The sequence below is a fragment of the Pleurodeles waltl genome, chromosome 12 (assembly GCF_031143425.1).
Source record: "Pleurodeles waltl isolate 20211129_DDA chromosome 12, aPleWal1.hap1.20221129, whole genome shotgun sequence".
NCBI lineage: Eukaryota > Metazoa > Chordata > Amphibia > Caudata > Salamandridae > Pleurodeles > Pleurodeles waltl.
This window is the reverse complement of record NC_090451.1, coordinates 118293530-118319018: the sequence shown is the minus strand read 5'-3', so window position 1 is coordinate 118319018 and position 25489 is coordinate 118293530. Positions and strand designations below refer to the sequence as shown.

Sequence of the window (25489 nt, the reverse complement as noted above, 5' to 3'; positions counted from 1 at the left end):
ATGAATGACAGAGTTATCCTTTTTCCATGACATGCAGATACACTGAAGAGTCGGTCTCACTATCGCAATTCCTTCATACTTTTCTCCTACCGTCCCCTGTCTGGATTGCAATAACAAGAGCTGTTGAGTGCTGCACGCCAGCCTCAGCGCCTCTTATTTCAGTCAATGTCACTGTGTGCTGTGATATCTTTGTAACATTGGTTGTTGCCGGAAGAAAAGGAAAGGATGGATAGAATTTGTATTCTTTCACAACAAAACCCAAAATGCATCGGCTTGCTTGCTCATTAAGTTTACAAGGCCAGCTGCTTTTGCGATATTCTAATTATAGTGGTTATTCGGCGTTGGAGGTAAGAGAGTTGTTTTTAGGTCTGGACATTCCTTCTGCTTTAAATTACTCTAGCTCATGTCAACAAAGTAACAACAAAACATAGCCTACGGTTTGTTGCTCAAGCCTTCCCTACTGCACCTTCCCATGTCTCTCCTGCCGACCACAGTGCAGGAAATTTGAGTTTGCATTTTCGCAAAGAGACATACAACACAAGAAGGCGCGCTTTCGTGCGCCGGGCACCACCCGGCCTGTGCATTCCTCACTGCCGTGAGATCAGTTTACTCAGCAGAGCATGATGCTGCAATTGGTTAGTAAGGCCTGCCTGACCAGAATAGTATATTTGGGGTCATGTATTTGATTGCATTTTTAAAACAGTAACAGAACTTAACTGCAATGTTTAAATAGGTCTAGACATATTTAAACAGTGTCAAATTGATAGAAGAATTCTGGAAAATTCAGAGGGGAGGCACCAATGTTTTTTTTTCCCTTTGGGTGGATGTGGCATTAAAGAGTTTGAAGACCACTGATCTAAGTGGACACTAATACACCTGGATCCTCCTGAATTCCTCGCAACAGATGCCAGCAAACCTGGCTGGAGAGCTACTGTGTTGGACTGATCCTGTCGATTCAAGTGGTCTTTCCTAGAGAGTCGGAGGTCATGGAAGTAGATGGAGTTGATGGTAAGCTTCAGGGCTTTGAAGTTTTCCCATCATCATCTGTCTCAGAAAAATGTGCTAGTAAAGACAGAGAATAAGGTAGCGGTCTTTTACATTAACCAGCAGTGAAGCATGCATTCAAAATCCCTCAATGCAATAGCAGAACAATTGGGCTATTGGGCAGAGATCAACCTGTTGCATACGTCGGCAGTACACATCAAGGGCACCGACAATGTGATGGCAGACAGCTGGAGGTTTCCAAATTTGCTGGAGTTGACGTTATCCAGGTCGTTGTTTTGAGAGATATGCCGAGAGTTTGTGAAACCCTTTCTGGATCTCTTTTCAAACAAGGACAATGCTCATCTTTGTCGATTCTGATCCAGGTTTCCGGAACAAGGAGCCTAGGTAGTGGACGTATTGGTGATAAAGTGGCTGAGAAGTCTCCTTTATACATTCCCCCTCTTTTTATTGATCCAGATGGTTCTCTTCAAGTCTCAGCAGGGGGGAGGGAACTTGATTCTTGTTGGCCCTGATTGGCCAGAGATGTCATGGTTTCCTCTTCTGAACCCCTGGCTCTTCTACCTCCTTGGGTAGTGCTCAAGTGTGTCTCTTCTCAGAACGTCGTCCCTGACCTTCTTGCTCCAACTCACTCTATCGCTTTGGAGGTTGAGAAGTCTGGACTGCTAGCAAAGGGTCTTTCCTCTTCCTTAGTGGAGTTAATTCAGCATTCCAGCAGGCCTTCTACTTCGAAGTCTTACTCAAAGAACTGGAAGTCCTTTCAGACGTGATGTTCTGCTCATGATCTTTTGGCACCTACCTGTAGTTTGTCTGCTATTTTGCATTTTCTTCTGAATGGGTTTCACTTGAATCTCTTTCCACTCTGAAAGCTCATTGGTTTGCGATAAAGGCTTTTAGGGACTTTTCTGAACTTTCATCGATGTTACACTCTTTGGTGTCTAGACTGTTATGATCTTTTGTCAATGGTAAGAACAATGAAAAATCCCTTTGCTCCAACTCAGAATCTTCCTACTCTTTTATAGGCTTTGCAATTTTATCTCTTTGAGGATCTGGATACTGTACAATTAAAGATTGTCTCCTATAAAGTTATTTTCCTATTTGCTATCACCTTGCTGAGAACAATTGGGGAGCTGGGAGCCTTAAAATGCTGTCCTCTCTTCATTTGATACTTTGGAAGATGGGGTAACTTTAAGGCCTAGCCCTTCCTTTGCTGCAAAGGTTAAGTCTATTTTTGATAGATCTTAGGAAATAATTCTTCCTTCTTTCATTCCCTCTCCTTCCTCTCCGGAGGAACATTTGTTGAATACACTTGATGTTTAAAGAGCTCTTTTCATTTATGTCACCAGGCCTCTGCAGTTCAGGAAAACCGACTCCTTGTTTTTGACTTTTGGACAGCCTGGAAAAGACAAGAAGGTGACTTTTCTGACTCTGAGTAGGTGGATTAAGTTGTCAATTTTTCTGGCTTTGCAAGGCTTTTTAGAAAATCTTCCAGGTCAGGGATGGTCTATCCAGTGAGTAACAATCTAGGAAATTCCTAGGGTGGTTACTTGGGCCTCAGGGCATACATTTGTCAAGCATTATCGCTTAATAAATTTTCTGTTTTGCATTTGAGTACCAATGTTTTGAACTCTGCATTACCCTAAGTCCATCTTGTCATTGTCACAAACATTACATCCTGCCCACCTTCCCATCAGTCCTTTGGCAAGGACTTGGCACCCAGGTTGGGTGCATGGCGCTAGCATTTAAGAATCCTCCTGTTCTTTCTTCCTCTTGGAGGGTGACATCACTTTACTTTGTAATGACTGTCACAAGGACGCAATGGACTAAGGCTAATGAAGATTACCAATAAGTAACCAACGCATCACCACTCTTTCTGAATGTGCGTGGCTCATTCTGCAGGACTTGTTCTTTGTATGATTCCTGGATTTTCAGAAGCCCTTTGATGGCAGCACCCCCACACTGAAAATTGTTTCAGCACCACTGGACAAGGGTCAGTTGTCATGCTCATCTGCGGCGTAAATTTGCATTGAAGTAGTCTAACTCCCCAGGTCCTGTCTTTTGCTCAATTTGCCTTTGTGAGTTTTCTCTCAATCACTGTTGATTTCCTTTGATCTTTCTTTCTTCTTTCACTTCACCTTCGCCTTCAGTGTATCTTTCGGCCCTGTTAAGAGACACGCCCCCTTGTAGCCACTTCTATACTTCTGTCACCTAATTATTTTCCTATCCTTTCCCCTGTAACGTTGCTGATCCTAGCTATAGCTTGACTATCCAGAATCTGTTCACCTGAGTTATGTTCCTCTTATCCCCACGCATCTAATAATCAGCTCTTGTCTCCCTCCACCTCTCACGTGACATAGTCTGAGCCAGTGTCCCCATCTTGGAGAGACAATCTCTTGCACTTCTGTTGTTCTACTGGCGCTGCCGGCTTGAGCTTTGGTCAGAAGTGGCAAAAGAAGGACTAATGGAAAGTGAACGTGTACTGGAGCAACAGAGTGTATGGATTTACAAGCGTTTGATTAAATGAGAAAAAAAGAGTTTACTTGAGAGAAAAACTTAACTTGTCCCATACGGGGATCGAACCCGCGACCTTGGCGTTATTAGCACCACGCTCTAACCAACCGAGCTAACCGGCCATGAATGACAGAGTTATCCTTTTTCCATGACATGCAGATACACAGAAGAGTCGGTCTCACTATCGCAATTCCTTCATACTTTTCTCCTTCTGTCCCCTGTCTGGATTGCAATAACAAGAGCTGTTGAGTGCTGCACGCCAGCCTCAGCGCCTCTGCTTTCAGTCAATGTCACTGTGTGCTGTGATATCATTGTAACATTGGTTGTTGCCGGAAGAAAAGGAAAGGATGGATAGGATTTGTATTCTTTTACAACAAAACCCAAAATGCATCGGCTTGCTTGCTCATTAAGTTTACAAGGCCAGCTGCTTTTGAGATATTCTAATTATAGTGGTTATTCGGCGTTGGAGGTAAGAGAGTTGTTTTTAGGTCTGGCCGTTCCTTCTGCTTTAAATTACTCTAGCTCATGTCAACAAAGTAACAACAAAACATAGCCAACGGTTTGTTGCTCAAGCCTTCCCCACTGCACCTTCCCATGTCTCTCCTGCCGACCACAGTGCAGGAAATTTGAGTTTGCATTTGCGCAAAGAGACGTACAACACAAGAAGGCGCGCTTTCGTGCGCCGGGCACCACCCGGCCTGTGCATTCCTCACTGCCGTGAGATCAGTTTACTCAGCAGAGCATGACGCTGCAATTGGTTAGTAAGGCCTGCCTGACCAGAATAGTATATTCGGGATCATGTATTTGATTGCATTTTTAAAACAGTAACAGAACTTAACTGCAATGTTTAAATAGGTCTAGACATATTTAAACAGTGTCAATTTGATAGAAGAATTCTGGAAAATTCAGAGGGGAGGCACCAATGTTTTTTTCCCTTTGGGTGGATGTGGCATTAAAGAGTTTGAAGAACACTGGTCTAAGTGGACACTAATACACCTGGATCCTCCTGAATTCCTCGCAACAGATGCCAGCAAACCTGGCTGGAGAGCTACTGTGTTGGACTGATCCTGTCGATTCAAGTGGTCTTTCCTAGAGAGTCGGAGGTCATGGAAGTAGATGGAGTTGATGGTAAGCTTCAGGGCTTTGAAGTTTTCCCATCATCATCTGTCTCAGAAAAATGTGCTAGTAAAGACAGAGAATAAGGTAGCGGTCTTTTACATTAACCAGCAGTGAAGCATGCATTCAAAATCCCTCAATGCAATAGCAGAACAATTGGGCTATTGGGCAGAGATCAACCTGTTGCATACGTCGGCAGTACACATCAAGGGCACCGACAATGTGATGGCAGACAGCTGGAGGTTTCCAAATTTGCTGGAGTTGACGTTATCCAGGTCGTTGTTTTGAGAGATATGCCGAGAGTTTGTGAAACCCTTTCTGGATCTCTTTTCAAACAAGGACAATGCTCATCTTTGTCGATTCTGATCCAGGTTTCCGGAACAAGGAGCCTAGGTAGTGGACGTATTGGTGATAAAGTGGCTGAGAAGTCTCCTTTATACATTCCCCCTCTTTTTATTGATCCAGATGGTTCTCTTCAAGTCTCAGCAGGGGGAGGGAACTTGATTCTTGTTGACCCTGATTGGCCAGAGATGTCATGGTTTCCTCTTCTGAACCCCTGGCTCTTCTACCTCCTTGGGTACTGCTCAAGTGTGTCTCTGCTCAGAACGTCGTCCCTGACCTTCTTGCTCCAACTCACTCTATCGCTTTGGAGGTTGAGAAGTCTGGACTGCTAGCAAAGGGTCTTTCCTCTTCCTTAGTGGAGTTAAGTCAGCACTCCAGCAGGCCTTCTACTTCGAAGTCTTACTCAAAGAACTGGAAGTCCTTTCAGACATGATGTTCTGCTAATGATCTTTTGGCACCTACCTGTAGTTTGTCTGCTATTTTGCATTTTCTTCTGAATGGGTTTCACTTGAATCTCTTTCCACTCTGAAAGCTCATTGGTTTGCGATAAAGGCTTTTAGGGACTTTTCTGAACTTTCATCGATGTTACACTCTTTGGTGTCTAGACTGTTATGATCTTTTGTCAATGGTAAGAACAATGAAAAATCCCTTTTCTCCAACTCAGAATCTTCCAACTCTTTTATAGGCTTTGCAATTTTATCTCTTTGAGGATCTGGATACTGTACAATTAAAGATTGTCTCCTATAAAGTTATTTTCCTATTTGCTATCACCTTGCTGAGAACAATTGGGGAGCTGGGAGCCTTAAAATGCTGTCCTCTCTTCATTTGATACTTTGGAAGATGGGGTAACTTTAAGGCCTAGCCCTACCTTTGCTGCAAAGGTTAAGTCTATTTTTGATAGATCTTAGGAAATAATTCTTCCTTCTTTCATTCCGTCTCCTTCCTCTCCGGAGGAACATTTGGTGAATACACTTGATGTTTAAAGAGCTCTTTTCATTTATGTCACCAGGCCTCTGCAGTTCAGGAAAACCGACTCCTTGTTTGTGACTTTTGGACAGCCTGGAAAAGACAAGAAGGTGACTTTTATGACTCTGAGTAGGTGGATTAAGTTGTCAATTTTTCTGGCTTTGCAAGGCTTTTTAGAAAATCTTCCAGGTCAGGGATGGTCTACGAGAGGAATGGCCACCTCCTGGGTTGAATTCCAGTGAGTAACAATCTAGGAAATTCCTAGGGTGGTTACTTGGGCCTCAATGCATACATTTGTGAAGCATTATCGCTTAATAAATTTTCTGTTTTGCATTTGAGTACCAATGTTTTGAACTCTGCATTACCCTAAATCCATCTTGTCCTTGTCACAAACATTACATCCTGCCCACCTTCCCATCAGTCCTTTGGCAAGGGCTTGGCACCCAGGTTGGGTGCATGGCGCTAGCATTTAAGAATCCTCCTGTTCTTTCTTCCTCTTGGAGGGTGACATCACTTTACTTTGTAATGACTGTCACAAGGACGCAATGGACTAAGGCTAATGAAGATTACCAATAAGTAACCAACGCATCACCACTCTTTCTGAATGTGCGTGGCTCATTCTGCAGGACTTGTTCTTTGTATGATTCCTGGATTTTCAGAAGCCCTTTGATGGCAGCACCCCCACACTGAAAATTGTTTCAGCACCACTGGACAAAGGTCAGTTGTCATGCTCATCTGCGGCATAAATTTGCATTGAAGTAGTCTAACTCCCCAGGTCCTGTCTTTTGCTCAATTTGCCTTTGTGAGTTTTCTCTCAATCACTGTTGATTTCCTTTGATCTTTCTTTCTTCTTTCACTTCACCTTCGCCTTCAGTGTATCTTTCGGCCCTGTTAAGAGACACGCCCCCTTGTAGCCACTTCTATACTTCTGTCACCTAATTATTTTCCTATCCTTTCCCCTGTAACGTTGCTGATCCTAGCTATAGCATGACTATCCAGAATCTGTTCACCTGAGTTATGTTCCTCTTATCCCCACGCATCTAATAATCAGCTCTTGGTCTCCCTCCACCTCTCACGTGACATAGTCTGAGCCAGTGTCTCCATCTTGGAGAGACAATCTCTTGCACTTCTGTTGTTCTACTGGCGCTGCCGGCTTGAGCTTTGGTCAGAAGTGGCAAAAGAAGGACTAATGGAAAGTGAACGTGTACTGGAGCAACAGAGTGTATGGATTTACAAGCGTTTGATTAAATGAGAAAAAAAAAGTTTACTTGAGAAAAAAAACTTAACTTGGCCCGTACGGGGATCGAACCCGCAACCTTGGCGTTATTAGCACCATGCTCTAACCAACTGAGCTAACCAGCCATGAATGACAGAGTTATCCTTTTTCCATGACATGCAGATACACTGAAGAGTCGGTCTCACTATCGCAATTCCTTCATACTTTTCTCCTACCGTCCCCTGTCTGGATTGCAATAACAAGAGCTGTTGAGTGCTGCACGCCAGCCTCAGCGCCTCTTATTTCAGTCAATGTCACTGTGTGCTGTGATATCTTTGTAACATTGGTTGTTGCCGGAAGAAAAGGAAAGGATGGATAGAATTTGTATTCTTTCACAACAAAACCCAAAATGCATCGGCTTGCTTGCTCATTAAGTTTACAAGGCCAGCTGCTTTTGCGATATTCTAATTATAGTGGTTATTCGGCGTTGGAGGTAAGAGAGTTGTTTTTAGGTCTGGACATTCCTTCTGCTTTAAATTACTCTAGCTCATGTCAACAAAGTAACAACAAAACATAGCCTACGGTTTGTTGCTCAAGCCTTCCCTACTGCACCTTCCCATGTCTCTCCTGCCGACCACAGTGCAGGAAATTTGAGTTTGCATTTTCGCAAAGAGACATACAACACAAGAAGGCGCGCTTTCGTGCGCCGGGCACCACCCGGCCTGTGCATTCCTCACTGCCGTGAGATCAGTTTACTCAGCAGAGCATGATGCTGCAATTGGTTAGTAAGGCCTGCCTGACCAGAATAGTATATTTGGGGTCATGTATTTGATTGCATTTTTAAAACAGTAACAGAACTTAACTGCAATGTTTAAATAGGTCTAGACATATTTAAACAGTGTCAAATTGATAGAAGAATTCTGGAAAATTCAGAGGGGAGGCACCAATGTTTTTTTTTCCCTTTGGGTGGATGTGGCATTAAAGAGTTTGAAGACCACTGATCTAAGTGGACACTAATACACCTGGATCCTCCTGAATTCCTCGCAACAGATGCCAGCAAACCTGGCTGGAGAGCTACTGTGTTGGACTGATCCTGTCGATTCAAGTGGTCTTTCCTAGAGAGTCGGAGGTCATGGAAGTAGATGGAGTTGATGGTAAGCTTCAGGGCTTTGAAGTTTTCCCATCATCATCTGTCTCAGAAAAATGTGCTAGTAAAGACAGAGAATAAGGTAGCGGTCTTTTACATTAACCAGCAGTGAAGCATGCATTCAAAATCCCTCAATGCAATAGCAGAACAATTGGGCTATTGGGCAGAGATCAACCTGTTGCATACGTCAGCAGTACACATCAAGGGCACCGACAATGTGATGGCAGACAGCTGGAGGTTTCGAAATTTGCTGGAGTTGACGTTATCCAGGTCGTTGTTTTGAGAGATATGCCGAGAGTTTGTGAAACCCTTTCTGGATCTCTTTTCAAACAAGGACAATGCTCATCTTTGTCGATTCTGATCCAGGTTTGCGGAACAAGGAGCCTAGGTAGTGGACGTATTGGTGATAAAGTGGCTGAGAAGTCTCCTTTATACATTCCCCCTCTTTTTATTGATCCAGATGGTTCTCTTCAAGTCTCAGCAGGGGGAGGGAACTTGATTCTTGTTGACCCTGATTGGCCAGAGATGTCATGGTTTCCTCTTCTGAACCCCTGGCTCTTCTACCTCCTTGGGTACTGCTCAAGTGTGTCTCTGCTCAGAACGTCGTCCCTGACCTTCTTGCTCCAACTCACTCTATCGCTTTGGAGGTTGAGAAGTCTGGACTGCTAGCAAAGGGTCTTTCCTCTTCCTTAGTGGAGTTAAGTCAGCACTCCAGCAGGCCTTCTACTTCGAAGTCTTACTCAAAGAACTGGAAGTCCTTTCAGACATGATGTTCTGCTAATGATCTTTTGGCACCTACCTGTAGTTTGTCTGCTATTTTGCATTTTCTTCTGAATGGGTTTCACTTGAATCTCTTTCCACTCTGAAAGCTCATTGGTTTGCGATAAAGGCTTTCAGGGACTTTTCTGAACTTTCATCGATGTTACACTCTTTGGTGTCTAGACTGTTATGATCTTTTGTCAATGGTAAGAACAATGAAAAATTCCTTTTCTCCAACTCAGAATCTTCCAACTCTTTTATAGGCTTTGCAATTTTATCTCTTTGAGGATCTGGATACTGTACAATTAAAGATTGTCTCCTATAAAGTTATTTTCCTATTTGCTATCACCTTGCTGAGAACAATTGGGGAGCTGGGAGCCTTAAAATGCTGTCCTCTCTTCATTTGATACTTTGGAAGATGGGGTAACTTTAAGGCCTAGCCCTACCTTTGCTGCAAAGGTTAAGTCTATTTTTGATAGATCTTAGGAAATAATTCTTCCTTCTTTCATTCCCTCTCCTTCCTCTCCGGAGGAACATTTGTTGAATACACTTGATGTTTAAAGAGCTCTTTTCATTCATGTCACCAGGCCTCTGCAGTTCAGGAAAACCGACTCCTTGTTTGTGACTTTTGGACAGCCTGGAAAAGACAAGAAGGTGACTTTTATGACTCTGAGTAGATGGATTAAGTTGTCAATTTTTCTGGCTTTGCAAGGCTTTTTAGAAAATCTTCCAGGTCAGGGATGGTCTACGAGAGGAATGGCCACCTCCTGGATTGAATTCCAGTGAGTAACAATCTAGGAAATTCCTAGGGTGGTTACTTGGGCCTCAATGCATACATTTGTGAAGCATTATCGCTTAATACATTTTCTGTTTTGCATTTGAGTACCAATGTTTTGAACTCTGCATTACCCTAAGTCCATCTTGTCCTTGTCACAAACATTACATCCTGCCCACCTTCCCATCAGTCCTTTGGCAAGGGCTTGGCACCCAGGTTGGGTGCATGGCGCTAGCATTTAAGAATCCTCCTGTTCTTTCTTCCTCTTGGAGGGTGACATCACTTTACTTTGTAATGACTGTCACAAGGACGCAATGGACTAAGGCTAATGAAGATTACCAATAAGTAACCAACGCATCACCACTCTTTCTGAATGTGCGTGGCTCATTCTGCAGGACTTGTTCTTTGTATGATTCCTGGATTTTCAGAAGCCCTTTGATGGCAGCACCCCCACACTGAAAATTGTTTCAGCACCACTGGACAAGGGTCAGTTGTCATGCTCATCTGCGGCGTAAATTTGCATTGAAGTAGTCTAACTCCCCAGGTCCTGTCTTTTGCTCAATTTGCCTTTGTGAGTTTTCTCTCAATCACTGTTGATTTCCTTTGATCTTTCTTTCTTCTTTCACCTTCGCCTTCAGTGTATCTTTCGGCCCTGTTAAGAGACACGCCCCCTTGTAGCCACTTCAAAAAAACTTAACTTGGCCCGTACGGGGATCGAACCCGCCACTTTGGCGTTATTAGCACCACGCTCTAACCAACTGAGGTAACCGGCCATGAATGACAGAGTTATCCTCTTTCCATGACATGCAGATACACAGAAGAGTCGGTCTCACTATCGCAATTCCTTCATACTTTTCTCCTTCTGTCCCCTGTCTGGATTGCAATAACAAGAGCTGTTGAGTGCTGCACGCCAGCCTCAGCGCCTCTTCTTTCAGTCAATGTCACTGTGTGCTGTGATATCTTTGTAACATTGGTTGTTGCTGGAAGAAAAGGAAAGGATGGATAGGATTTCTATTCTTTTACAACAAAACCCAAAATGCATCGGCTTGCTTGCTCATTAAGTTTACAAGGCCAGCTGCTTTTGAGATATTCTAATTATAGTGGTTATTCGGCGTTGGAGGTAAGAGAGTTGTTTTTAGGTCTGGCCGTTCCATCTGCTTTAAATTACTCTAGCTCATGTCAACAATGTAACAACAAAACATAGCCAACGGTTTGTTGCTCAAGCCTTCCCTACTGCACCTTCCCATGTCTCTCCTGCCGACCACAGTGCAGGAAATTTGAGTTTGCATTTGCGCAAAGAGACGTACAACACAAGAAGGCGCGCTTTCGTGCGCCGGGCACCACCCGGCCTGTGCATTCCTCACTGCCGTGAGATCAGTTTACTCAGCAGAGCATGACGCTGCAATTGGTTAGTAAGGCCTGCCTGACTAGAATAATATATTTGGGGTCATGTATTTGATTGCATTTTTAAAACAGTAACAGAACTTAACTGCAATGTTTAAATAGGTCTAGACATATTTAAACAGTGTCAATTTGATAGAAGAATTCTGGAAAATTCAGAGGGGAGGCACCAATGTTGTTTTTTCCCTTTGGGTGGATGCGGCATTAAAGAGTTTGAAGACCACTGGTCTAAGTGGACACTAATACACCTGGATCCTCCTGAATTCCTCGCAACAGATGCCAGCAAACCTGGCTGGAGAGCTACTGTGTTGGACTGATCCTGTCGATTCAAGTGGTCTTTCCTAGAGAGTCAGAGGTCATGGAAGTAGATGGAGTTGATGGTAAGCTTCAGGGCCTTGAAGTTTTCCCATCATCATCTGTCTCAGAAAAATGTGCTAGTAAAGACAGAGAATAAGGTAGCGGTCTTTTACATTAACCAGCAGTGAAGCATGCATTCAAAATCCCTCAATGCAATAGCAGAACAATTGGGCTATTGGGCAGAGATCAAACAGTTGCATACGTCGGCAGTACACATCAAGGGCACCGACAATGTGATGGCAGACAGCGGGAGGTTTCCAAATTTGCTGGAGTTGACGTTATCCAGGTAGTTGTTTTGAGAGATATGCCGAGAGTTTGTGAAACCCTTTCTGGATCTCTTTTCAAACAAGGACAATGCTCATCTTTGTCGATTCTGATCGAGGTTTACGGAACAAGGAGCCTAGGTAGTGGACGTATTGGTGATAAAGTGGCTGAGAAGTCTCCTTTATACATTCCCCCCCTTTTTATTGATCCAGATGGTTCTCTTCAAGTCTCAGCAGGGGGAGGGAACTTGATTCTTGTTGACCCTGATTGGCCAGAGATGTCATGGTTTCCTCTTCTGAACCCCTGGCTCTTCTACCTCCTTGGGTACTGCTCAAGTGTGTCTCTGCTCAGAACGTCGTCCCTGACCTTCTTGCTCCAACTCACTCTATCGCTTTGGAGGTTGAGAAGTCTGGACTGCTAGCAAAGGGTCTTTCCTCTTCCTTAGTGGAGTTAAGTCAGCACTCCAGCAGGCCTTCTACTTCGAAGTCTTACTCAAAGAACTGGAAGTCCTTTCAGACATGATGTTCTGCTAATGATCTTTTGGCACCTACCTGTAGTTTGTCTGCTATTTTGCATTTTCTTCTGAATGGGTTTCACTTGAATATCTTTCCACTCTGAAAGCTCCTTACTTTGCGATAAAGGCTTTTAGGGACTTTTCTGAACTTTCATCGATGTTACACTCTTTGGTGTCTAGACTGTTATGATCTTTTGTCAATGGTAAGAACAATGAAAAATCCCTTTTCTCCAACTCAGAATCTTCCAACTCTTTTATAGGCTTTGCAATTTTATCTCTTTGAGGATCTGGATACTGTACAATTAAAGATTGTCTCCTATAAAGTTATTTTCCTATTTGCTATCACCTTGCTGAGAACAATTGGGGAGCTGGGAGCCTTAAAATGCTGTCCTCTCTTCATTTGATACTTTGGAAGATGGGGTAACTTTAAGGCCTAGCCCTACCTTTGCTGCAAAGGTTAAGTCTATTTTTGATAGATCTTAGGAAATAATTCTTCCTTCTTTCATTCCCTCTCCTTCCTCTTCGGAAGAACATTTGTTGAATACACTTGATGTTTAAAGAGCTCTTTTCATTTATGTCACCAGGCCTCTGCAGTTCAGGAAAACCGACTCCTTGTTTGTGACTTTTGGACAGCCTGGAAAAGACAAGAAGGTGACTTTTATGACTCTGAGTAGGTGGATTAAGTTGTCAATTTTTCTGGCTTTGCAAGGCTTTTTAGAAAATCTTCCAGGTCAGGGATGGTCTACGAGAGGAATGGCCACCTCCTGGGTTGAATTCCAGTGAGTAACAATCTAGGAAATTCCTAGGGTGGTTACTTGGGCCTCAATGCATACATTTGTGAAGCATTATCACTTAATAAATTTTCTGTTTTGCATTTGAGTACCAATGTTTTGAACTCTGCATTACCCTAAGTCCATCTTGTCCTTGTCACAAACATTACATCCTGCCCACCTTCCCATCAGTCCTTTGGCAAGGGCTTGGCACCCAGGTTGGGTGCATGGCGCTAGCATTTAAGAATCCTCCTGTTCTTTCTTCCTCTTGGAGGGTGACATCACTTTACTTTGTAATGACTGTCACAAGGACGCAATGGACTAAGGCTAATGAAGATTACCAATAAGTAACAAACGCATCACCACTCTTTCTGAATGTGCGTGGCTCATTCTGCAGGACTTGTTCTTTGTATGATTCCTGGATTTTCAGAAGCCCTTTGATGGCAGCACCCCCACACTGAAAATTGTTTCAGCACCACTGGACAATGGTCAGTTGTCATGCTCATCTGCGGCGTAAATTTGCATTGAAGTAGTCTAACTCCCCAGGTCCTGTCTTTTGCTCAATTTGCCTTTGTGAGTTTTCTCTCAATCACTGTTGATTTCCTTTGATCTTTCTTTCTTCTTTCACTTCACCTTCGCCTTCAGTGTATCTTTCGGCCCTGTTAAGAGACACGCCCCCTTGTAGCCACTTCTATACTTCTGTCACCTAATTATTTTCCTATCCTTTCCCCTGTAACGTTGCTGATCCTAGCTATAGCATGACTATCCAGAATCTGTTCACCTGAGTTATGTTCCTCTTATCCCCACGCATCTAATAATCAGCTCTTGGTCTCCCTCCACCTCTCACATGACATAGTCTGAGCCAGTGTCTCCATCTTGGAGAGACAATCTCTTGCACTTCTGTTGTTCTACTGGCGCTGCCGGCTTGAGCTTTGGTCAGAAGTGGCAAAAGAAGGACTAATGGAAAGTGAACGTGTACTGGAGCAACAGAGTGTATGGATTTACAAGCGTTTGATTAAATGAGAAAAAAAGAGTTTACTTGAGAGAAAAACTTAACTTGGCCCATACGGGGACCGAACCCGCGACCTTGGTGTTATTAGCACCTCACTCTAACCAACTGAGCTAACCGGCCATGAATGACAGAGTTATCCTTTTTCCATGACATGCAGATACACAGAAGAGTCGGTCTCACTATCGCAATTCCTTCATACTTTTCTCCTTCTGTCCCCTGTCTGGATTGCAATAACAAGAGCTGTTGAGTGCTGCACGCCAGCCTCAGCGCCTCTGCTTTCAGTCAATGTCACTGTGTGCTGTGATATCATTGTAACATTGGTTGTTGCCGGAAGAAAAGGAAAGGATGGATAGGATTTGTATTCTTTTACAACAAAACCCAAAATGCATCGGCTTGCTTGCTCATTAAGTTTACAAGGCCAGCTGCTTTTGAGATATTCTAATTATAGTGGTTATTCGGCGTTGGAGGTAAGAGAGTTGTTTTTAGGTCTGGCCGTTCCTTCTGCTTTAAATTACTCTAGCTCATGTCAACAAAGTAACAACAAAACATAGCCAACGGTTTCTTGCTCAAGCCTTCCCTACTGCACCTTCCCATGTCTCTCCTGCCGACCACAGTGCAGGAAATTTGAGTTTGCATTTGCGCAAAGAGACGTACAACACAAGAAGGCGCGCTTTCGTGCGCCAGGCACCACCTGGCATGTGCATTCCTCACTGCCGTGAGATCAGTTTACTCAGCAGAGCATGACGCTGCAATTGGTTAGTAAGGCCTGCCTGACCAGAATAGTATATTTGGGGTCATGTATTTGATTGCATTTTTAAAACAGTAACAGAACTTAACTGCAATGTTTAAATAGGTCTAGACATATTTAAACAGTGTCAATTTGATAGAAGAGTTCTGGAAAATTCAGAGGGGAGGCACCAATGTTTTTTTTTCCCTTTGGGTGGATGTGGCATTAAAGAGTTTGAAGACCACTGGTCTAAGTGGACACTAATACACCTGGATCCTCCTGAATTCCTCGCAACAGATGCCAGCAAACCTGGCTGGAGAGCTACTGTGTTGGACTGATCCTGTCGATTCAAGTGGTCTTTCCTAGAGAGTCGGAGGTCATGGAAGTAGATGGAGTTGATGGTAAGCTTCAGGGCTTTGAAGTTTTCCCATCATCATCTGTCTCAGAAAAATGTGCTAGTAAAGACAGAGAATAAGGTAGCGGTCTTTTACATTAACCAGCAGTGAAGCATGCATTCAAAATCCCTCAATGCAATAGCAGAACAATTGGGCTATTGGGCAGAGATCAACCTGTTGCATACGTCAGCAGTACACATCAAGGGCACCGACAATGTGATGGCACACAGCTGGAGGTTTCCAAATTTGCTGGAGTTGACGTTATCCAGGTCGTTGTTTTGAGAGATATGCCGAGAGTTTGTGAAACCCTTTCTGGATCTCTTTTCAAACAAGGACAATGCTCATCTTTGTCGATTCTGATCCAGGTTTCCGGAACAAGGAGCCTAGGTAGTGGACGTATTGGTGATAAAGTGGCTGAGAAGTCTCCTTTATACATTCCCCCTCTTTTTATTGATCCAGATGGTTCTCTTCAAGTCTCAGCAGGGGGAGGGAACTTGATTCTTGTTGACCCTGATTGGCCAGAGATGTCATGGTTTCCTCTTCTGAACCCCTGGCTCTTCTACCTCCTTGGGTACTGCTCAAGTGTGTCTCTGCTCAGAACGTCGTCCCTGACCTTCTTGCTCCAACTCACTCTATCGCTTTGGAGGTTGAGAAGTCTGGACTGCTAGCAAAGGGTCTTTCCTCTTCCTTAGTGGAGTTAAGTCAGCACTCCAGCAGGCCTTCTACTTCGAAGTCTTACTCAAAGAACTGGAAGTCCTTTCAGACATGATGTTCTGCTAATGATCTTTTGGCACCTACCTGTAGTTTGTCTGCTATTTTGCATTTTCTTCTGAATGGGTTTCACTTGAATCTCTTTCCACTCTGAAAGCTCATTGGTTTGCGATAAAGGCTTTCAGGGACTTTTCTGAACTTTCATCGATGTTACACTCTTTGGTGTCTAGACTGTTATGATCTTTTGTCAATGGTAAGAACAATGAAAAATCCCTTTTCTCCAACTCAGAATCTTCCAACTCTTTTATAGGCTTTGCAATTTTATCTCTTTGAGGATCTGGATACTGTACAATTAAAGATTGTCTCCTATAAAGTTATTTTCCTATTTGCTATCACCTTGCTGAGAACAATTGGGGAGCTGGGAGCCTTAAAATGCTGTCCTCTCTTCATTTGATACTTTGGAAGATGGGGTAACTTTAAGGCCTAGCCCTACCTTTGCTGCAAAGGTTAAGTCTATTTTTGATAGATCTTAGGAAATAATTCTTCCTTCTTTCATTCCCTCTCCTTCCTCTCCAGAGGAACATTTGTTGAATACACTTGATGTTTAAAGAGCTCTTTTCATTTATGTCACCAGGCCTCTGCAGTTCAGGAAAACCGACTCCTTGTTTGTGACTTTTGGACAGCCTGGAAAAGACAAGAAGGTGACTTTTATGACTCTGAGTAAGTGGATTAAGTTGTCAATTTTTCTGGCTTTCCAAGGCTTTTTAGATAATCTTCCAGGTCAGGGATGGTCTACGAGAGGAATGGCCACCTCCTGGATTGAATTCCAGTGAGTAACAATCTAGGAAATTCCTAGGGTGGTTACTTGGGCCTCAATGCATACATTTGTGAAGCATTATCGCTTAATAAATTTTCTGTTTTGCATTTGAGTACCAATGTTTTGATCTCTGCATTACCCTAAGTCCATCTTGTCCTTGTCACAAACATTACATCCTGCCCACCTTCCCATCAGTCCTTTGGCAAGGGCTTGGCACCCAGGTTGGGTGCATGGCGCTAGCATTTAAGAATCCTCCTGTTCTTTCTTCCTCTTGGAGGGTGACATCACTTTACTTTGTAATGACTGTCACAAGGACGCAATGGACTAAGGCTAATGAAGATTACCAATAAGTAACCAACGCATCACCACTCTTTCTGAATGTGCGTGGCTCATTCTGCAGGACTTGTTCTTTGTATGATTCCTGGATTTTCAGAAGCCCTTTGATGGCAGCACCCCCACACTGAAAATTGTTTCAGCACCACTGGACAAGGGTCAGTTGTCATGCTCATCTGCGGCGTAAATTTGCATTGAAGTAGTCTAACTCCCCAGGTCCTGTCTTTTGCTCAATTTGCCTTTGTGAGTTTTCTCTCAATCACTGTTGATTTCCTTTGATCTTTCTTTCTTCTTTCACTTCACCTTCGCCTTCAGTGTATCTTTCGGCCCTGTTAAGAGACACGCCCCCTTGTAGCCACTTCTATACTTCTGTCACCTAATTATTTTCCTATCCTTTCCCCTGTAACGTTGCTGATCCTAGCTATAGCATGACTATCCAGAATCTGTTCACCTGAGTTATGTTCCTCTTATCCCCACGCATCTAATAATCAGCTCTTGGTCTCCCTCCACCTCTCACGTGACATAGTCTGAGCCAGTGTCTTCATCTTGGAGAGACAATCTCTTGCACTTCTGTTGTTCTACTGGCGCTGCCGGCTTGAGCTTTGGTCAGAAGTGGCAAAAGAAGGACTAATGGAAAGTGAACGTGTACTGGAGCAATAGAGTGTATGGATTTACAAGCGTTTGATTAAATGAGAAAAAAAGAGTTTACTTGAGAGAAAAACTTAACTTGTCCCATACGGGGATCGAACCCGCGACCTTGGCGTTATTAGCACCACGCTCTAACCAACCGAGCTAACCGGCTATGAATGACAGAGTTATCCTTTTTCCATGACATGCAGATACACAGAAGAGTCGGTCTCACTATCGCAATTCCTTCATACTTTTCTCCTTCTGTCCCCTGTCTGGATTGCAATAACAAGAGCTGTTGAGTGCTGCACGCCAGCCTCAGCGCCTCTGCTTTCAGTCAATGTCACTGTGTGCTGTGATATCATTGTAACATTGGTTGTTGCCGGAAGAAAAGGAAAGGATGGATAGGATTTGTATTCTTTTACAACAAAACCCAAAATGCATCGGCTTGCTTGCTCATTAAGTTTACAAGGCCAGCTGCTTTTGAGATATTCTAATTATAGTGGTTATTCGGCGTTGGAGGTAAGAGAGTTGTTTTTAAGTCTGGCCGTTCCTTCTGCTTTAAAATACTCTAGCTCATGGCAACAAAGTAACAACAAAACATAGCCAACGGTTTGTTGCTCAAGCCTTCCCCACTGCACCTTCCCATGTCTCTCCTGCCGACCACAGTGCAGGAAATTTGAGTTTGCATTTGCGCAAAGAGACGTACAACACAAGAAGGCGCGCTTTTGTGCGCCGGGCACCACCCGGCCTGTGCATTCCTCACTGCCGTGAGATCAGTTTACTCAGCAGAGCATGACGCTGCAATTGGTTAGTAAGGCCTGCCTGACCAGAATAGTATATTCGGGATCATGTATTTGATTGCATTTTTAAAACAGTAACAGAACTTAACTGCAATGTTTAAATAGGTCTAGACATATTTAAACAGTGTCAATTTGATAGAAGAATTCTGGAAAATTCAGAGGGGAGGCACCAATGTTTTTTTTCCCTTTGGGTGGATGTGGCATTAAAGAGTTTGAAGAACACTGGTCTAAGTGGACACTAATACACCTGGATCCTCCTGAATTCCTCGCAACAGATGCCAGCAAACCTGGCTGGAGAGCTACTGTGTTGGACTGATCCTGTCGATTCAAGTGGTCTTTCCTAGAGAGTCGGAGGTCATGGAAGTAGATGGAGTTGATGGTAAGCTTCAGGGCTTTGAAGTTTTCCCATCATCATCTGTCTCAGAAAAATGTGCTAGTAAAGACAGAGAATAAGGTAGCGGTCTTTTACATTAACCAGCAGTGAAGCATGCATTCAAAATCCCTCAATGCAATAGCAGAACAATTGGGCTATTGGGCAGAGATCAACCTGTTGCATACGTCGGCAGTACACATCAAGGGCACCGACAATGTGATGGCAGACAGCTGGAGGTTTCCAAATTTGCTGGAGTTGACGTTATCCAGGTCGTTGTTTTGAGAGATATGCCGAGAGTTTGTGAAACCCTTTCTGGATCTCTTTTCAAACAAGGACAATGCTCATCTTTGTCGATTCTGATCCAGGTTTCCGGAACAAGGAGCCTAGGTAGTGGACGTATTGGTGATAAAGTGGCTGAGAAGTCTCCTTTATACATTCCCCCTCTTTTTATTGATCCAGATGGTTCTCTTCTAGTCTCAGCAGGGGGAGGGAACTTGATTCTTGTTGACCCTGATTGGCCAGAGATGTCATGGTTTCCTCTTCTGAACCCCTGGCTCTTCTACCTCCTTGGGTACTGCTCAAGTGTGTCTCTGCTCAGAACGTCGTCCCTGACCTTCTTGCTCCAACTCACTCTATCGCTTTGGAGGTTGAGAAGTCTGGACTGCTAGCAAAGGGTCTTTCCTCTTCCTTAGTGGAGTTAAGTCAGCACTCCAGCAGGCCTTCTACTTCGAAGTCTTACTCAAAGAACTGGAAGTCCTTTCAGACATGATGTTCTGCTAATGATCTTTTGGCACCTACCTGTAGTTTGTCTGCTATTTTGCATTTTCTTCTGAATGGGTTTCACTTGAATCTCTTTCCACTCTGAAAGCTCATTGGTTTGCGATAAAGGCTTTTAGGGACTTTTCTGAACTTTCATCGATGTTACACTCTTTGGTGTCTAGACTGTTATGATCTTTTGTCAATGGTAAGAACAATGAAAAATCCCTTTTCTCCAACTCAGAATCTTCCAACTCTTTTATAGGCTTTGCAATTTTATCTCTTTGAGGATCTGGATACTGTACAATTAAAGATTGTCTCCTATAAAGTTATTTTCCTATTTGCTATCACCTTGCTGAGAACAATTGGGGAGCTGGGAGCCTTAAAATGCTGTCCTCTCTTCATTTGATACTTTGGAAGATGGGGTAACTTTAAGGCCTAGCCCTACCTTTGCTGCAAAGGTTAAGTCTATTTTTGATAGATCTTAGGAAATAATTCTTCCTTCTTTCATTCCCTCTCCTTCCTCTCCGGAGGAACATTTGGTGAATACACTTGATGTTTAAAGAGCTCTTTTCATTTATGTCACCAGGCCTCTGCAGTTCAGGAAAACCGACTCCTTGTTTGTGACTTTTGGACAGCCTGGAAAAGACAAGAAGGTGACTTTTATGACTCTGAGTAGGTGGATTAAGTTGTCAATTTTTCTGGCTTTGCAAGGCTTTTTAGAAAATCTTCCAGGTCAGGGATGGTCTACGAGAGGAATGGCCACCTCCTGGGTTGAATTCCAGTGAGTAACAATCTAGGAAATTCCTAGGGTGGTTACTTGGGCCTCAATGCATACATTTGTGAAGCATTATCGCTTAATAAATTTTCTGTTTTGCATTTGAGTACCAATGTTTTGAACTCTGCATTACCCTAAATCCATCTTGTCCTTGTCACAAACATTACATCCTGCCCACCTTCCCATCAGTCCTTTGGCAAGGGCTTGGCACCCAGGTTGGGTGCATGGCGCTAGCATTTAAGAATCCTCCTGTTCTTTCTTCCTCTTGGAGGGTGACATCACTTTACTTTGTAATGACTGTCACAAGGACGCAATGGACTAAGGCTAATGAAGATTACCAATAAGTAACCAACGCATCACCACTCTTTCTGAATGTGCGTGGCTCATTCTGCAGGACTTGTTCTTTGTATGATTCCTGGATTTTCAGAAGCCCTTTGATGGCAGCACCCCCACACTGAAAATTGTTTCAGCACCACTGGACAAAGGTCAGTTGTCATGCTCATCTGCGGCATAAATTTGCATTGAAGTAGTCTAACTCCCCAGGTCCTGTCTTTTGCTCAATTTGCCTTTGTGAGTTTTCTCTCAATCACTGTTGATTTCCTTTGATCTTTCTTTCTTCTTTCACTTCACCTTCGCCTTCAGTGTATCTTTCGGCCCTGTTAAGAGACACGCCCCCTTGTAGCCACTTCTATACTTCTGTCACCTAATTATTTTCCTATCCTTTCCCCTGTAACGTTGCTGATCCTAGCTATAGCATGACTATCCAGAATCTGTTCACCTGAGTTATGTTCCTCTTATCCCCACGCATCTAATAATCAGCTCTTGGTCTCCCTCCACCTCTCACGTGACATAGTCTGAGCCAGTGTCTCCATCTTGGAGAGACAATCTCTTGCACTTCTGTTGTTCTACTGGCGCTGCCGGCTTGAGCTTTGGTCAGAAGTGGCAAAAGAAGGACTAATGGAAAGTGAACGTGTACTGGAGCAACAGAGTGTATGGATTTACAAGCGTTTGATTAAATGAGAAAAAAAAAGTTTACTTGAGAAAAAAAACTTAACGTGGCCCGTACGGGGATCGAACCCGCAACCTTGGCGTTATTAGCACCATGCTCTAACCAACTGAGCTAACCAGCCATGAATGACAGAGTTATCCTTTTTCCATGACATGCAGATACACTGAAGAGTCGGTCTCACTATCGCAATTCCTTCATACTTTTCTCCTACCGTCCCCTGTCTGGATTGCAATAACAAGAGCTGTTGAGTGCTGCACGCCAGCCTCAGCGCCTCTTATTTCAGTCAATGTCACTGTGTGCTGTGATATCTTTGTAACATTGGTTGTTGCCGGAAGAAAAGGAAAGGATGGATAGAATTTGTATTCTTTCACAACAAAACCCAAAATGCATCGGCTTGCTTGCTCATTAAGTTTACAAGGCCAGCTGCTTTTGCGATATTCTAATTATAGTGGTTATTCGGCGTTGGAGGTAAGAGAGTTGTTTTTAGGTCTGGACGTTCCTTCTGCTTTAAATTACTCTAGCTCATGTCAACAAAGTAACAACAAAACATAGCCTACGGTTTGTTGCTCAAGCCTTCCCTACTGCACCTTCCCATGTCTCTCCTGCCGACCACAGTGCAGGAAATTTGAGTTTGCATTTTCGCAAAGAGACATACAACACAAGAAGGCGCGCTTTCGTGCGCCGGGCACCACCCGGCCTGTGCATTCCTCACTGCCGTGAGATCAGTTTACTCAGCAGAGCATGATGCTGCAATTGGTTAGTAAGGCCTGCCTGACCAGAATAGTATATTTGGGGTCATGTATTTGATTGCATTTTTAAAACAGTAACAGAACTTAACTGCAATGTTTAAATAGGTCTAGACATATTTAAACAGTGTCAAATTGATAGAAGAATTCTGGAAAATTCAGAGGGGAGGCACCAATGTTTTTTTTTCCCTTTGGGTGGATGTGGCATTAAAGAGTTTGAAGACCACTGATCTAAGTGGACACTAATACACCTGGATCCTCCTGAATTCCTCGCAACAGATGCCAGCAAACCTGGCTGGAGAGCTACTGTGTTGGACTGATCCTGTCGATTCAAGTGGTCTTTCCTAGAGAGTCGGAGGTCATGGAAGTAGATGGAGTTGATGGTAAGCTTCAGGGCTTTGAAGTTTTCCCATCATCATCTGTCTCAGAAAAATGTGCTAGTAAAGACAGAGAATAAGGTAGCGGTCTTTTACATTAACCAGCAGTGAAGCATGCATTCAAAATCCCTCAATGCAATAGCAGAACAATTGGGCTATTGGGCAGAGATCAACCTGTTGCATACGTCAGCAGTACACATCAAGGGCACCGACAATGTGATGGCAGACAGCTGGAGGTTTCGAAATTTGCTGGAGTTGACGTTATCCAGGTCGTTGTTTTGAGAGATATGCCGAGAGTTTGTGAAACCCTTTCTGGATCTCTTTTCAAACAAGGACAATGCTCATCTTTGTCGATTCTGATCCAGGTTTGCGGAACAAGGAGCCTAGGTAGTGGACGTATTGGTGATAAAGTGGCTGAGAAGTCTCCTTTATACATTCCCCCTCTTTTTATTGATCCAGATGGTTCTCTTCAAGTCTCAGCAGGGGGAGGGAACTTGATTCTTGTTGACCCTGATTGGCCAGAGATGTCATGGTTTCCTCTTCTGAACCCCTGGCTCTTCTACCTCCTTGGGTACTGCTCAAGTGTGTCTCTGCTCAGAACGTCGTCCCTGACCTTCTTGCTCCAACTCACTCTATCGCTTTGGAGGTTGAGAAGTCTGGACTGCTAGCAAAGGGTCTTTCCTCTTCCTTAGTGGAGTTAAGTCAGCACTCCAGCAGGCCTTCTACTTCGAAGTCTTACTCAAAGAACTGGAAGTCCTTTCAGACATGATGTTCTGCTAATGATCTTTTGGCACCTACCTGTAGTTTGTCTGCTATTTTGCATTTTCTTCTGAATGGGTTTCACTTGAATCTCTTTCCACTCTGAAAGCTCATTGGTTTGCGATAAAGGCTTTCAGGGACTTTTCTGAACTTTCATCGATGTTACACTCTTTGGTGTCTAGACTGTTATGATCTTTTGTCAATGGTAAGAACAATGAAAAATTCCTTTTCTCCAACTCAGAATCTTCCAACTCTTTTATAGGCTTTGCAATTTTATCTCTTTGAGGATCTGGATACTGTACAATTAAAGATTGTCTCCTATAAAGTTATTTTCCTATTTGCTATCACCTTGCTGAGAACAATTGGGGAGCTGGGAGCCTTAAAATGCTGTCCTCTCTTCATTTGATACTTTGGAAGATGGGGTAACTTTAAGGCCTAGCCCTACCTTTGCTGCAAAGGTTAAGTCTATTTTTGATAGATCTTAGGAAATAATTCTTCCTTCTTTCATTCCCTCTCCTTCCTCTCCGGAGGAACATTTGTTGAATACACTTGATGTTTAAAGAGCTCTTTTCATTCATGTCACCAGGCCTCTGCAGTTCAGGAAAACCGACTCCTTGTTTGTGACTTTTGGACAGCCTGGAAAAGACAAGAAGGTGACTTTTATGACTCTGAGTAGACGGATTAAGTTGTCAATTTTTCTGGCTTTGCAAGGCTTTTTAGAAAATCTTCCAGGTCAGGGATGGTCTACGAGAGGAATGGCCACCTCCTGGATTGAATTCCAGTGAGTAACAATCTAGGAAATTCCTAGGGTGGTTACTTGGGCCTCAATGCATACATTTGTGAAGCATTATCGCTTAATACATTTTCTGTTTTGCATTTGAGTACCAATGTTTTGAACTCTGCATTACCCTAAGTCCATCTTGTCCTTGTCACAAACATTACATCCTGCCCACCTTCCCATCAGTCCTTTGGCAAGGGCTTGGCACCCAGGTTGGGTGCATGGCGCTAGCATTTAAGAATCCTCCTGTTCTTTCTTCCTCTTGGAGGGTGACATCACTTTACTTTGTAATGACTGTCACAAGGACGCAATGGACTAAGGCTAATGAAGATTACCAATAAGTAACCAACGCATCACCACTCTTTCTGAATGTGCGTGGCTCATTCTGCAGGACTTGTTCTTTGTATGATTCCTGGATTTTCAGAAGCCCTTTGATGGCAGCACCCCCACACTGAAAATTGTTTCAGCACCACTGGACAAGGGTCAGTTGTCATGCTCATCTGCGGCGTAAATTTGCATTGAAGTAGTCTAACTCCCCAGGTCCTGTCTTTTGCTCAATTTGCCTTTGTGAGTTTTCTCTCAATCACTGTTGATTTCCTTTGATCTTTCTTTCTTCTTTCACCTTCGCCTTCAGTGTATCTTTCGGCCCTGTTAAGAGACACGCCCCCTTGTAGCCACTTCAAAAAAACTTAACTTGGCCCGTACGGGGATCGAACCCGCCACTTTGGCGTTATTAGCACCACGCTCTAACCAACTGAGGTAACCGGCCATGAATGACAGAGTTATCCTCTTTCCATGACATGCAGATACACAGAAGAGTCGGTCTCACTATCGCAATTCCTTCATACTTTTCTCCTTCTGTCCCCTGTCTGGATTGCAATAACAAGAGCTGTTGAGTGCTGCACGCCAGCCTCAGCGCCTCTTCTTTCAGTCAATGTCACTGTGTGCTGTGATATCTTTGTAACATTGGTTGTTGCTGGAAGAAAAGGAAAGGATGGATAGGATTTCTATTCTTTTACAACAAAACCCAAAATGCATCGGCTTGCTTGCTCATTAAGTTTACAAGGCCAGCTGCTTTTGAGATATTCTAATTATAGTGGTTATTCGGCGTTGGAGGTAAGAGAGTTGTTTTTAGGTCTGGCCGTTCCATCTGCTTTAAATTACTCTAGCTCATGTCAACAATGTAACAACAAAACATAGCCAACGGTTTGTTGCTCAAGCCTTCCCTACTGCACCTTCCCATGTCTCTCCTGCCGACCACAGTGCAGGAAATTTGAGTTTGCATTTGCGCAAAGAGACGTACAACACAAGAAGGCGCGCTTTCGTGCGCCGGGCACCACCCGGCCTG

The 25489-nt window shown here is 43.6% G+C and overlaps 2 non-coding genes across 2 annotated transcripts; both read right to left on the bottom strand.

The window, feature by feature from the left end:
* Positions 1-7225: 7225 nt before the first annotated feature.
* TRNAI-AAU (transfer RNA isoleucine (anticodon AAU)) lies at positions 7226-7299 on the bottom strand. Its single transcript has one exon. It is a non-coding gene; the product is annotated as a tRNA-Ile (tRNA).
* Positions 7300-21528: 14229 nt separating this feature from the next.
* On the bottom strand, positions 21529-21602 carry TRNAI-AAU (transfer RNA isoleucine (anticodon AAU)). The gene has a single exon. It is a non-coding gene; the product is annotated as a tRNA-Ile (tRNA).
* Positions 21603-25489: the final 3887 nt, after the last annotated feature.